At 46.8% G+C, this 11,116-nt stretch overlaps 1 pseudogene; it reads left to right on the top strand.

Annotated features, from left to right (window-relative positions):
- The first annotated feature begins 5,881 nt into the window (after window positions 1–5,881).
- On the top strand, window positions 5,882–10,367 carry LOC146172606 (spastin pseudogene; annotated as a pseudogene).
- The last annotated feature ends 749 nt before the right edge of the window (window positions 10,368–11,116 follow it).

Below are 11,116 nucleotides of genomic sequence, written 5' to 3'. Positions count from 1 at the left end.
TGATCCTTCCATCAAACTCATAAGCGGGGTAACCATTTGCAAACATCCAGAAACTGGCCACAGTCGATCGATTGCAGTATACTCGATGAACTCTCCCCTAGACTTCGCCATCCAAGCACACTAAAGGCCCGTTGACATTTCTCATTTACGGCAGTATTGGCATAAGATTTAATTCAGCATTTAGAATTGAACAGTCCCTAGGCCGTATTGACGCTTCCCGCTAAATGTGCACGCGCTTTGCAATATAACAGTCATAGATTTGGAGTGACTATTGCCAGAGGTACAGTCTGTGGGGACATGCAACAACTGAAACATGTGAATGCGCGTTCCGTAATCGCCGAAACTGTAGACCGAAACCCCGCGTACTCGTGCTAGTCCTATACTCGTCGAGGAGCGGGCCAACAGTTCGGCGCCGACTGAACTTTCTGACCAAGGTAATTGCTGATGAGAAGGGCGAACATATAAAGTGTAACTGCTTGTTTCCCTTTTTCTAACACGATTAAGCTACAGTCTATCGCAGCTGTTCAGGCCTTTAACTCATCGGGTGTCAAGTTCTCTCTCGGCCTTCATCTGACGAAAACCAAAACAGATCGGACAATCGTCCGCTTATCAGTTCCGTCAGCTTCGCGAGGCCGAAAACCTCACACTACGGCGATAGGCGACAGTTGGTCGTTCTGGCGTCGTCAACGGTGTAATGCGGAAAATCAATGTGTCGACAAGCTAAGAAAGCTATTGCGCAGCCCACTGAATGTGAGCGTGCCTTATGTTGAAAAAAGCATACCGTACTGTATATCGCTTTTGTGCGGTAACATCTTAAAGCACTTCTGCACGAGGAACGAACCCTGTGTCAGTGGTCCACAAAAGAAAATGAGACGTGTCTTATGATATTGCAGCCTGGGTTGCAGACCACGCTCCACCGCCTATTCTTCAGTGACTTCACACGAGCATTTCAATACGGAGGTCGCTATCGGGGGTAAGAGTTTCCAGATGCCGATTTCTATCGCGATTTTTGTATATTCTACGCGCGCTAGGCACTAATTAATCTTTGCAAGTAGAATCACAGACTTGTATATTATTCCCAGAAGTATAAAACGGCAATACACCGAACGACCCTGTCATCGCTTCTTTAGCTCTAGAACTAAGGGTACTGAAAGGCTGGGTTCCGGCCTATCTGACCCCCCCCCCCCCCCCCCCCGTCTCAATGGCGAAGCCCAAGTTGGCGGTTGACAGGCTTTGGCGACGCAGGGAACGGTGAACCGGTCAGACCTCAAGAAGTAGCGCTTTCCCAAAAGGGAAGTAACGAGTGCCTCACCGGCGCGCAGGTGACGGAGACGGAGATCAGTTTCCTGCGCAGCAGCGACAGGGCCACCGACTTCCACACCCGGTTCACTTCAGCACACGTGAACAGGTCCTTTGTATCCAGGTGGCCGAGGATGAACTCGACCACGAAATGTATGGACATGATACTGGCAACGTTCATGATGAGCGCCCTGGTGCGGCTCTAGCAGTCCTAGCCGCAGGTGCCGGCTGGTGGGACGTCTTAGAAGGGCTTCTGACTACGCTGCTCGAGCGAAGGCGGTAGCTATGTTCTCGGACTAGCTCTTCGTTCTCTTCTGCTTCTCTTCCATGACATAATAGCCTTGATTAACTCGGCACACGTTGAGTAGAAAAAGAAAGAAGATTCTACAGCTCACGATTTCACTCAAGAGGTTTGCCGATAGAGCGAAAATGTCACTAGCACAGGTAAAGAAACGAAATTATGCGCAGCCTTTGTCAAAAGTTTTGAGCCGAGTTACTTCCTTTTGTGTGCATCGCATGCATTGTAATGCTTCCCCGCTTTGTGCATCTTCTGAAAGCAAGAAAAGTGTTCTTCTTGCCTCCTTGTTTGGGTAGAAATGTAACGGCGCTACCGCCGGCACCAACGCTATCTTCGTCGACGGCGAATACGAAGTTATAGCCGCAAGCCCTAGCTCGAACGTTTGTTCACTAAAGAACGGCCCCAGCAACCGTGCCAGGCAGCAGCACTACGTACGTGATCAGTCTGATCCGCCGGCTGACCAGCCGCGGCAACATCAATAAACGGAGGCGACCTGCGAACACAGGGCAGCTTTCCTTACATGACCTGCGCGCCTACTCTAGAGGCCCCACATATGCGACACTAGTCTCCCCCCCCCCCTACATGGCTTAGAAGCAAGCCCACTTGGTTCTAAACTCTCGACAAAAGGCGTATACGTAGTATGGGGTAAAGCCTAGCAGGCCGCCCGCATCTCACCGCGCCACGATACAACTTATCACTGGGGCAAGCATAGATTTTACTCGCGAAGTCAAGGCTGAGGAAAGGTTTGAACTGGGAAGCAGTAGACTGTGGTTCAGCTAGTGACCCTCGCGTTTGCCTGTAAACTAATAAACAACGCCACTTATGCACCATCGCCACGCTCCTCCCTCGCATCTAACCTTTGTTCTTGTAGGACCGACAGAGCACAGCGGGTATTTTCTTCAGTTGTGAATGCGACTGAAAATTCCTAGTTCACTGTGCGGTCTGCTGTAAGCAATAAGTTTCCATCCCCATGGTAGAATGATGCGTGTGAGACAGCCTTCCGCCACAGGAAACCAACATGATGAAGCCTTTCTTAAAACCAGAGCCCAGTATATTGGATAACCTACAATTTTGTTCGGCGTCATTTAAAAGAGCCATAGCTCTTGTAAAGGACGAGTAAAGCTAAAATTAAAATATTTTTCTGTCCGACCGAAAACGCAGGAAGGCTTTGTATCGTTTCATGGAACGAAAAGGAACTCACACGTTTCTCAGTTATTAAGTTCAGTAGTGTTGACTCCACAGGAGGCAACAGCTGTGTTGGAACAAATTGCACAAAGGCTAGAATTATGTTTCCAGGAGCAGTGCAGATTTCCTTTGCACGCCCCATTTCCTGCTCCGATTGTGTTGAGGTTGAAAGGTCGGAACTCCTATCTGTGACTTCTTCCATGCAATCCTGGCTGCACGGTGGAACGGTGTTACGGTAGGTATGCTCAAAGTTTTAGCACACGAGTTAATTCGGGATCTCCTGGATCTGGTCAACACATCATTAGAATCTACATGCCTACCGCACGTCTGGAAAGTGGCCAACATTATATTGCTGTCGAAAGACCCTGGGTAGAGATTCCATGTTGAAAACATTCGGCTTAACGCTATGACTTCAAATCTGGCAAAATTAATAGAAAGAATCATGCATGGCCGCCTCTCAAAGCATATTTCAGAGGTCAATCCTTTAAGCTCTCTCCAGATTGGCTTCCGCCATGGATTCTCAATATGCTATGCACATATGCAATTAAAAAGTAGAATTAGCCGTGCTATATGCAACAATGAGGTATCAGTGTTAGCGATGCTCGATATTGCCAAAGCCTATGAAAGCATTGAACATCCCATTCCACTAAACAAGTTATTATTAATACGTCCCGCGTTTAAAATTTATGCGTGGATCGGTGAATTTTTGAAAGGACGATAATTTTTCGGCATTGATGGCTCATTTATCTCAGATGCCTACGCACAGACAAGATGGGCGCCCCAGGGCTGTGTGCTCTCGCCACACCCATTTAATATATCAATGTTCAATATTCCGGTCCATCCTGATGTCACTGTATATGTATATGTAGATGACAAAGCATTCTTCGCCTCTGCAAAAGATATTCATGCCCTGTATCGTTCACTACAGGCTTACCTAAATGCACTTTAGGTCTGGTTGGACAAAACTATGTTGGTTTTAAATATGTGCAAATGTAGCATGCTACTTTTTATAACCAAACCTCCTTATATGTTTTCTTAACCTACCACTCATCATAACTCAAGTAGAATATCTGTGCGGTATTTCGGCATTACATATGATGCTAATATGAATTGGAGTTCTCACATTAGGTTTAATGTTCTCAAAGGTGAACGTGCACTTGTTAGGCTCATACGGATACGTATCAGGAAATTTGCAATGCGTCGAGATACTCTTCTACTTCTGTAGAAAGCCTATGTGAACCGATTCTGGAATTTGGCTTCATTCTTTTTTCTGGTTGTCCAAAATACAAGCTGCATCCTTTGCTGCTTTTAGAGGGACATGCACTGAGACTCTGCTTACGTCTTTCAATGACAGTCTCGACACTTTTTGTACTTGGATGCCCGCATTCTGGACCTTAGCTCCTGTTTCCGCTTTCTAACTGCCAGATCCTTCTTGCGGTCATTTAGGCTACTCCCGGTGGAGCTATACCTATTTTCGTGTCAAACCCGGCCCTCTTTCTCACTCACCTGTGGCAAAGGTGGCATGCCGCCGATTATTTTCGCTCAGAGCATTTTAGCACACATAGGTGTGGACCTCGGTTCTATAGGTACTATTGGTTGCTTAACGTCACCTGTGTATATCAATTTTAATTCTATATTTTCATATAACGTGAAGCACTTACCTTCAAGTCTCCTATCTGATCACCTTGAAAAGTTCTCCGATCACACTGTAATCGCCACTGATGCGTCTGTGACGGCGCAGAAAGAAGGGATTAGAATTTTCTCTCTCTTTCCTGGAGTTTTTCGGTGCGCATCCTAGATTACACATCGATCTTTTTAGCAGAGTGTATAGCAATCGGGCTTGCACTATTAAAAGTTCCCTACAATCAGTGAAAAATAATTTTTCTATCAGACTCTGTTTTATTGTCACTGGAGTCAGCACGACATGCTGTTTTGAACAGCTCACTAAAGTATTTTTTACAAGGATGGGTGAAAGAAACGTGCTTCAGTTGGGGGCATGGTCACTGCGGCATTTTTCACAACGAAGCGGCACGCTTCTTGGCTAAATCAGCTCTTGACGCGCCTGTTCCATGTACCATCCCTAATATCACCATTTTTGGAATGCCCCGTTTCCAGCGATATCAATACCTAGCCGCTTCACGCAATGATCCTTTGCTACCTACAGCCGAATACCAACATCACATATACTCATGAAAAGTTCGTTCATGTAAATCACGGCAGTATGGGGTAACGCTGACTCGCTTGTGATGCAGGATTCCCCGCCTAAATCTTTACTAATGTAGATGCGGGCTCAGTCCCACAAACCTTTGTGAGGCTTGCGGTGAGATTGAAAATATTTAAAATTTTCTTATCGCTTTCCGAAGGTTTTCGCATCAGAGAAGGGTACATTGAAAAAATCCAATACCACAATCGGGGATTTACGTTGTCGGCCCCGCTTCTACTTTCTTTTGGGTCCAGTGCGGAAGGATTTGCGTTGCCTTAAATTTGTCAGTATTCACATAACTACATCACAGCTACGGACAGATTCCCTTGCTAATTGTATTCCAAATTTACAAACTTCCAGATTTTCGCTCCGTATTTTTGTTTTCATTCATTTAATTTTGAGATCTTAAATCTTAGGTCTTTTGTTTAGTTGATAAATACTAAAATACAATTATTCAGTAGATGTAGGACATTGGGCAGCCCACACTGAACCCTATCCAATCCCCCTTCGTGGGTACGTGCCATTTATCAAGGTAGAAGAACAAGAGTGCCACGCGCTGGCATTCGAGACGTGGCTTCCGTATGAGCTGCGGCGGCAGTTACGCGTGTATTAGCAGGCTGACCTTTCGAGAGGACCAGTTTCCGAATCTAACACGGCACCTAACTCCGAACTTTTCTGCCCATAATGGACAACTATGCGAGGCATACGGACCGCCTCTCCGGGTCCAGCAACTTGGCCATATTTGACGAGGTACCCAACACTTCCCAACGGCCCCACAACCATCTCTGCTGAGTCCGACCTGGAAGCATTCCGGGGAACATGGAGCATTATGTCTAGGCCCAGGCAGACCTGTATTTATCTGACGTGCATAGCGCAATGCGGTCAATATCAACTAAATGGCCGAGTCGCCGCAGCCGGCTACTGTTGATGCCCGCGGGGACCCTCCAGTGTCAGCGCCAGCGCGCACACTCGAGGCGCAAGACAAGCGTCGAGTACTGCCAGCAGAGCCAGTAAGATTAGAATTAAGACTAGCTACTGTAGTTAAACTCCCTGTTGATATTTGGACAAGACAGGCAACCGCAGGAGCAGTAGAATTCGCGCTTTCTAAGTAGAGCTGCTCAACGCCGAACGCTACAACACTTAGACCTTAGCAGGTTATTTCCTGTTGAGAGGGAGAGACGAGGAGAACAAAACGAGACGTGGAAGGGGACATTTAAGCTTCGCAATAAATGGCATCACGTGACAGCGCTAACAGCTTCCGTCGGCGAATCGAAGTGCCGATTCGCGATCATGCAGTTTGCTACTCGTTTAATCACCCATCACTTCATTTGTTATTTCTGTTACCTCATAAATAGCATTTAACGCACTTTCGTCAGGTGCGATGTTATGAGAAAGGCCGCCCGACATAGTCGTGAAGCCCCGCTTAACAAAGGCGTATTCGAAGCTACCTGCTTGGCCAAGGAGTGGGATGTCAGGCTCAAAATACAAGGATCCTGATTCCCTTCACCCTGCTATCAGAATTAGCAAGCCAGCGTTAGCCGATCCTACAACATCGGCAATGCCAAGCGGTCTCGTGATGTCGTTGAAGCCTAAGGCTTATCAGTATTCGCCTCCAGCAGCTGCCAAAGTCATACCCGTGGTTTGTTTCTCACAGCGCTGACGATGACGCTGATACCGCGAACGCCGAATTTTTTGGGGAACGAAGTTTTTAACGATTCCACGTTGAGAAACAGATACGTGATATTATCCACAGCTCGTCGTACCACAACAATATCTAAGCTGGTTCCTTGTTTCAATAGATATGTGTACAGGTTCCACACAGTTATGTAGGGTTATCGCGTAAGCGACATTCAATACATCAATTACACGCAATACTCCTCGCATACCTTGCAGCACCTAATGAACTGTACGGGCCACTCGTATTAGGTTCCGTGAGATAAGTTGCGGCTATAGTACAATTCTACTCAGAAACACGTGAGACGCATGCAACGCACAGACACCTAGAACTTCGTAACACATATTTCGGTAATCTTCACCGTACCCACGCGAATCGCATCGCCCTTCACGACCACAGATAGCGTAGTAAATAATCTAGCGTTCCTTTTCTTGCTGTGTGCGAATCTTTCATGCTGCAGCGAAAGCATCGCAATGTACAAACAGCATTTCAGCCATACAGTCATAGAAGCATCCTTTCATCCTTCTACTTCATGCCGACCAAGAGCCATTTTATAGCACGTGTCTGGTGCGTCGTCTGCGCCACCCAAACCCAAGATTAGTTAACTACCGGTGCGAAAAGTACTAGTTTTTTAGGATGCTAAACCTTATAACCAGCCTACCAACCAACCGAAAATGCTCGCATAAGAAATATGTATAGCCCGTGAAATGGCGAGAGGATTTGCCGGGAAAATATTTCGCCATTCATTCAATGGAGCTCGGATATTCGATTTCTCCGAGGGTTATATACTTTTTCGACTAGTAAAATACGTTGATGTTATAAGAATTCAAAAATGACCAGAAGGCATACGGCCATAAACGATAAGATGGAAAGGCAGGGCAGAACAAGGGCTACTACAATCAAGAAAAGTTTATTGCATATAGATTATATATATATATATATATATATATATATATATATATATATATATATATATATATATATGTATATATATATATATATATATATATATATATATATATGTATGTATGTATAGTCTTCTCGGATCCTGAAATATGTATAAGATGAGGTAGAGGCGCACGAACAAAAACAATAGTTTATTTCCGACGTTTCGGCCGGCACCCGGCCTTCGTCCTTCCTTGCCGAAGGCCGGGTCCCGACCGAAACGTCTGAAATAAACCATTGTTTTCGTGTGGGCGCTCCTACCTCATCTTACACACACACACACACACGGACACGCACACACACACACACACACACACACACACACACACACACACACACACACACACACACACACACACACACACACACACACACACACACACACACACACACACACACACACACACACACACACATATATACATAGCTGACTAATGGTTTGTTATCAACATCATCAACCTGACTATACCTACTGCAGGGCGAAGGCTTCTCCCATATTCCTCCAATTAACCTGGTCCTGTGTTAGCTGCATCAGCTTGACCCCTGCGAACTTCTTAACCTCATCCGCACCTCAAACTTTCTGCTGCTTCCTGCAATGCTTTCATTCCCTTGGAACCTAATTTGTTACCCTAAGCGACCATCTGTTATCCTCTCTTCGCACTACATGTCCTGCCCATACCAATTTATTCTTCTTGATTTCCACTAGAATGTCAGTAACTTCAGTTATTTCTCTTACAAAAGTCTACACGCCTCCTATCTCTTAATGTTACCCCTACCATTTTTTGTTCCATAGTCCTCAACTTAAGTAGAACATTAGCCTCCCCATTTCAGCCCCACAGGTGAGTATAAGTAAGATGCAACTGTTGTATACTTTCCTCTTGAGCGATACCGGTAAGCTGCTAGTTATAATCAGCGAGTGCTTGCCAAATGCGCTCCATCGTAATCTTGTTCTCCTTGTTATTTCCCTCTCATGGACTGGATCTGGGGCTATTACCTGTCGTAAGTGGCTTGTTATGACGACGTACAGAGGGCTACTTGCGGCGCCGTGCCGCAGAACAACTTCGCGAACGACACCGCCGACGACAGCACCAACACGCCGGATGCTACGGGAGCCCCCTGTCACCGGGGCGCACTGAGCGTTATTTAGAAATTCTACCCGGTGCTTGTAGTTTGCTGGCTTTTGCGATGGGTGTGCAGCAAGGTGCGGGTGGTGCTCGGTTGTGTACGCCGCGGCAGCCGTGTCGCCGTCCAGATCGAGAGCCATCTTATGGCAGCGGACGGCACTGAGGTGATGGCGGCTGCCAGTGGGGATTCCGATGCCCACCTGGTCATTGGGCAGAAGCAGCACCACGAAAAGGCATTCCACGTCCCCTCCAAGGCACTTAAATACAAGAAGAATGATGATTTAAAGGAACTGGTGACTGACTTCTACCGCAAGAAGACTGAACTCCAGAAGGGCATTCCTACTTTTCTCAATGAAAAAGTCTCACCTGGGAGTGCCCACAAAGGCTCAGAGACAAGATGAGGAAGAACGTACAGATGGTCAGGGACAGGCTAGACTTCCTAGAAAGCATGGTGCAGTTTGAGCACCTAGGCGACGACCTGCAGGGGCATACGAGTGTTGCTCGGCCCCAGGATGGCCAGAGACGTTGAGTGTGGCAGAGCACGGCCCTTGGCCATAACACCGCCTTCACCAGCCAGGATGTCCCGTCTTGACTGAATATGACGGAAAATGGAGGCGTTTCCAACAATGACCAGCCACATGACAGGTACAGGCGCTGCAAGTTGCCCATGCTAACACCACAGACATGCTCTCGTGTGGCTATCAAAAGCCAGACGCCTGCGTGTTCACGAGGTAGCATGATTACGCACGGCGTCCGAGCTTTGGCTCAAACCTTGCCACGCAATGAACTACCCTTTCCTCGGACAACGGCCAAGTCCACATCGCGGGTCGGCAGCCGACCGGTAGGTAACGATGCTGCCCCAGTAAAAACACCAACGGCAACCATTGGGTGCTTGGAGGCGAAACAGCCAAATGCTCAGTACCATCAAAAGGGCCGGAAGCCAGCACAGACAATGCCACTAACGTGACCCAGTGCACGCGGCGGGTCATTCCACGGCGGCCACACTCCAAATAGCACGATGTCCAGACTCAAGGAGGCATGATTCAAGGCTGGCCCACATGATCCTGGACGAGATCGGGGACGGATGGGCCACAGTGCTCTGCAGTGACATTGCCGGTCAGGAGGTTGCCGAGCAGTCTCTCAGTGAGAGGATTATCCTGCACACAGACCGGCCAGAGCTCTTCACTTGCCTGCGAGCACCACCCAAAGGCCCGCATGCTATTTGGTCCCCCTGGCAATGGGAAGACTATGCAGGCCCAGACAGTTGCCCAGGACTCCAACTCAGTGTTGCTGAAAATCAGTGCTGCAACATCAAATTACCTTGGCAAGTGTGAGAAGTTGGTGCCAGCACTCTCTGCTGTTGCGCGGGAGCTTCATCCAAGCATCATCATTATTTATTAGAGTGAATCTCTGCTGAGTCAGAGGATAGACAACAAGCACGAGTGAACACGGTGGAATTTGATGGGTTCACACTGGCAGTGAAAAGCGAGTGTTTGTAATGGGCGTACTTACAGACTTCAGGGGCTGGACGACGCGGAATTGAGGCGCTGCACAAAGCCAGTGCATGTGACGCTGCCAGATGAAAACAGCCGGCTGGTTCTCCTGGAGAAGCTATTGAAAAGCTTTATGAGCATTTAAGTGGGGCTCGAACAAATTCGTAGAGCCTTTTGCATCTAGAACATACGCGCTCACATTTTCACTCGTTATATGCTTAAGAGTACATACGGTTGTTTGAGTGAACATTTGAGTAAGTCCTAAAAAATAGAAAGATCAAAATAGAAAAACATATTAAGAAAGAAACTTTCAGCCACAGCACACGTAATTTAAAATTCTTGTTTTTTCGTAGCTATTGAACTAATGCTTTCGAACTATCTTTCTAATTGACCTATTTGGGTGGCTCGTGTCAATGTGAAATTTGAAACCAATGGTAAGACTATGGTATCCGAGTTTTTAAAATAGAATAAAAATAATTTCTGAAAACTCTATCAGGTGTCGAAATCCGGCACTTCTTTCCACAGGAACAGAAATTGAGCACATTAGACGAGCAGGAATCTAGGTGTGGACGCAGCGTCCGCTGATGATATGTTACACACACCACTGCGGCATATTAAAACTACCTGATCTACGGTGCCACGAAAGGAAAACTAGCGTCATTGCTAATTCCATGGTGGTTGTTTTTTTTTGAGAGATAGAGAGCAGGAATATTCGTGGAGTGGCATAGTGAAGTAGTTTGAATTAGGCGCTGTATTCACTGCTGAATCAGCAGCACATGTACTGTTTTCCCTGAACTTTTTGAGCGTCTCGTGCGCTTAACTGACTCCTGAAACGGCAATTGATAATGGAGGTAATATTATTATGCAAGAAACTCATAGAGGTCATAGTGAGTA

The sequence above is a fragment of the Amblyomma maculatum genome, unplaced genomic scaffold (genome assembly GCF_055883805.1).
Source record: "Amblyomma maculatum isolate TAMU_Amacu unplaced genomic scaffold, ASM5588380v1 scaffold_13, whole genome shotgun sequence".
In the NCBI taxonomy this organism is placed as follows: domain Eukaryota; kingdom Metazoa; phylum Arthropoda; class Arachnida; order Ixodida; family Ixodidae; genus Amblyomma; species Amblyomma maculatum.
Note: the sequence above shows the minus strand (reverse complement) of the source record. Positions and strands in the feature narration are given on the sequence as shown.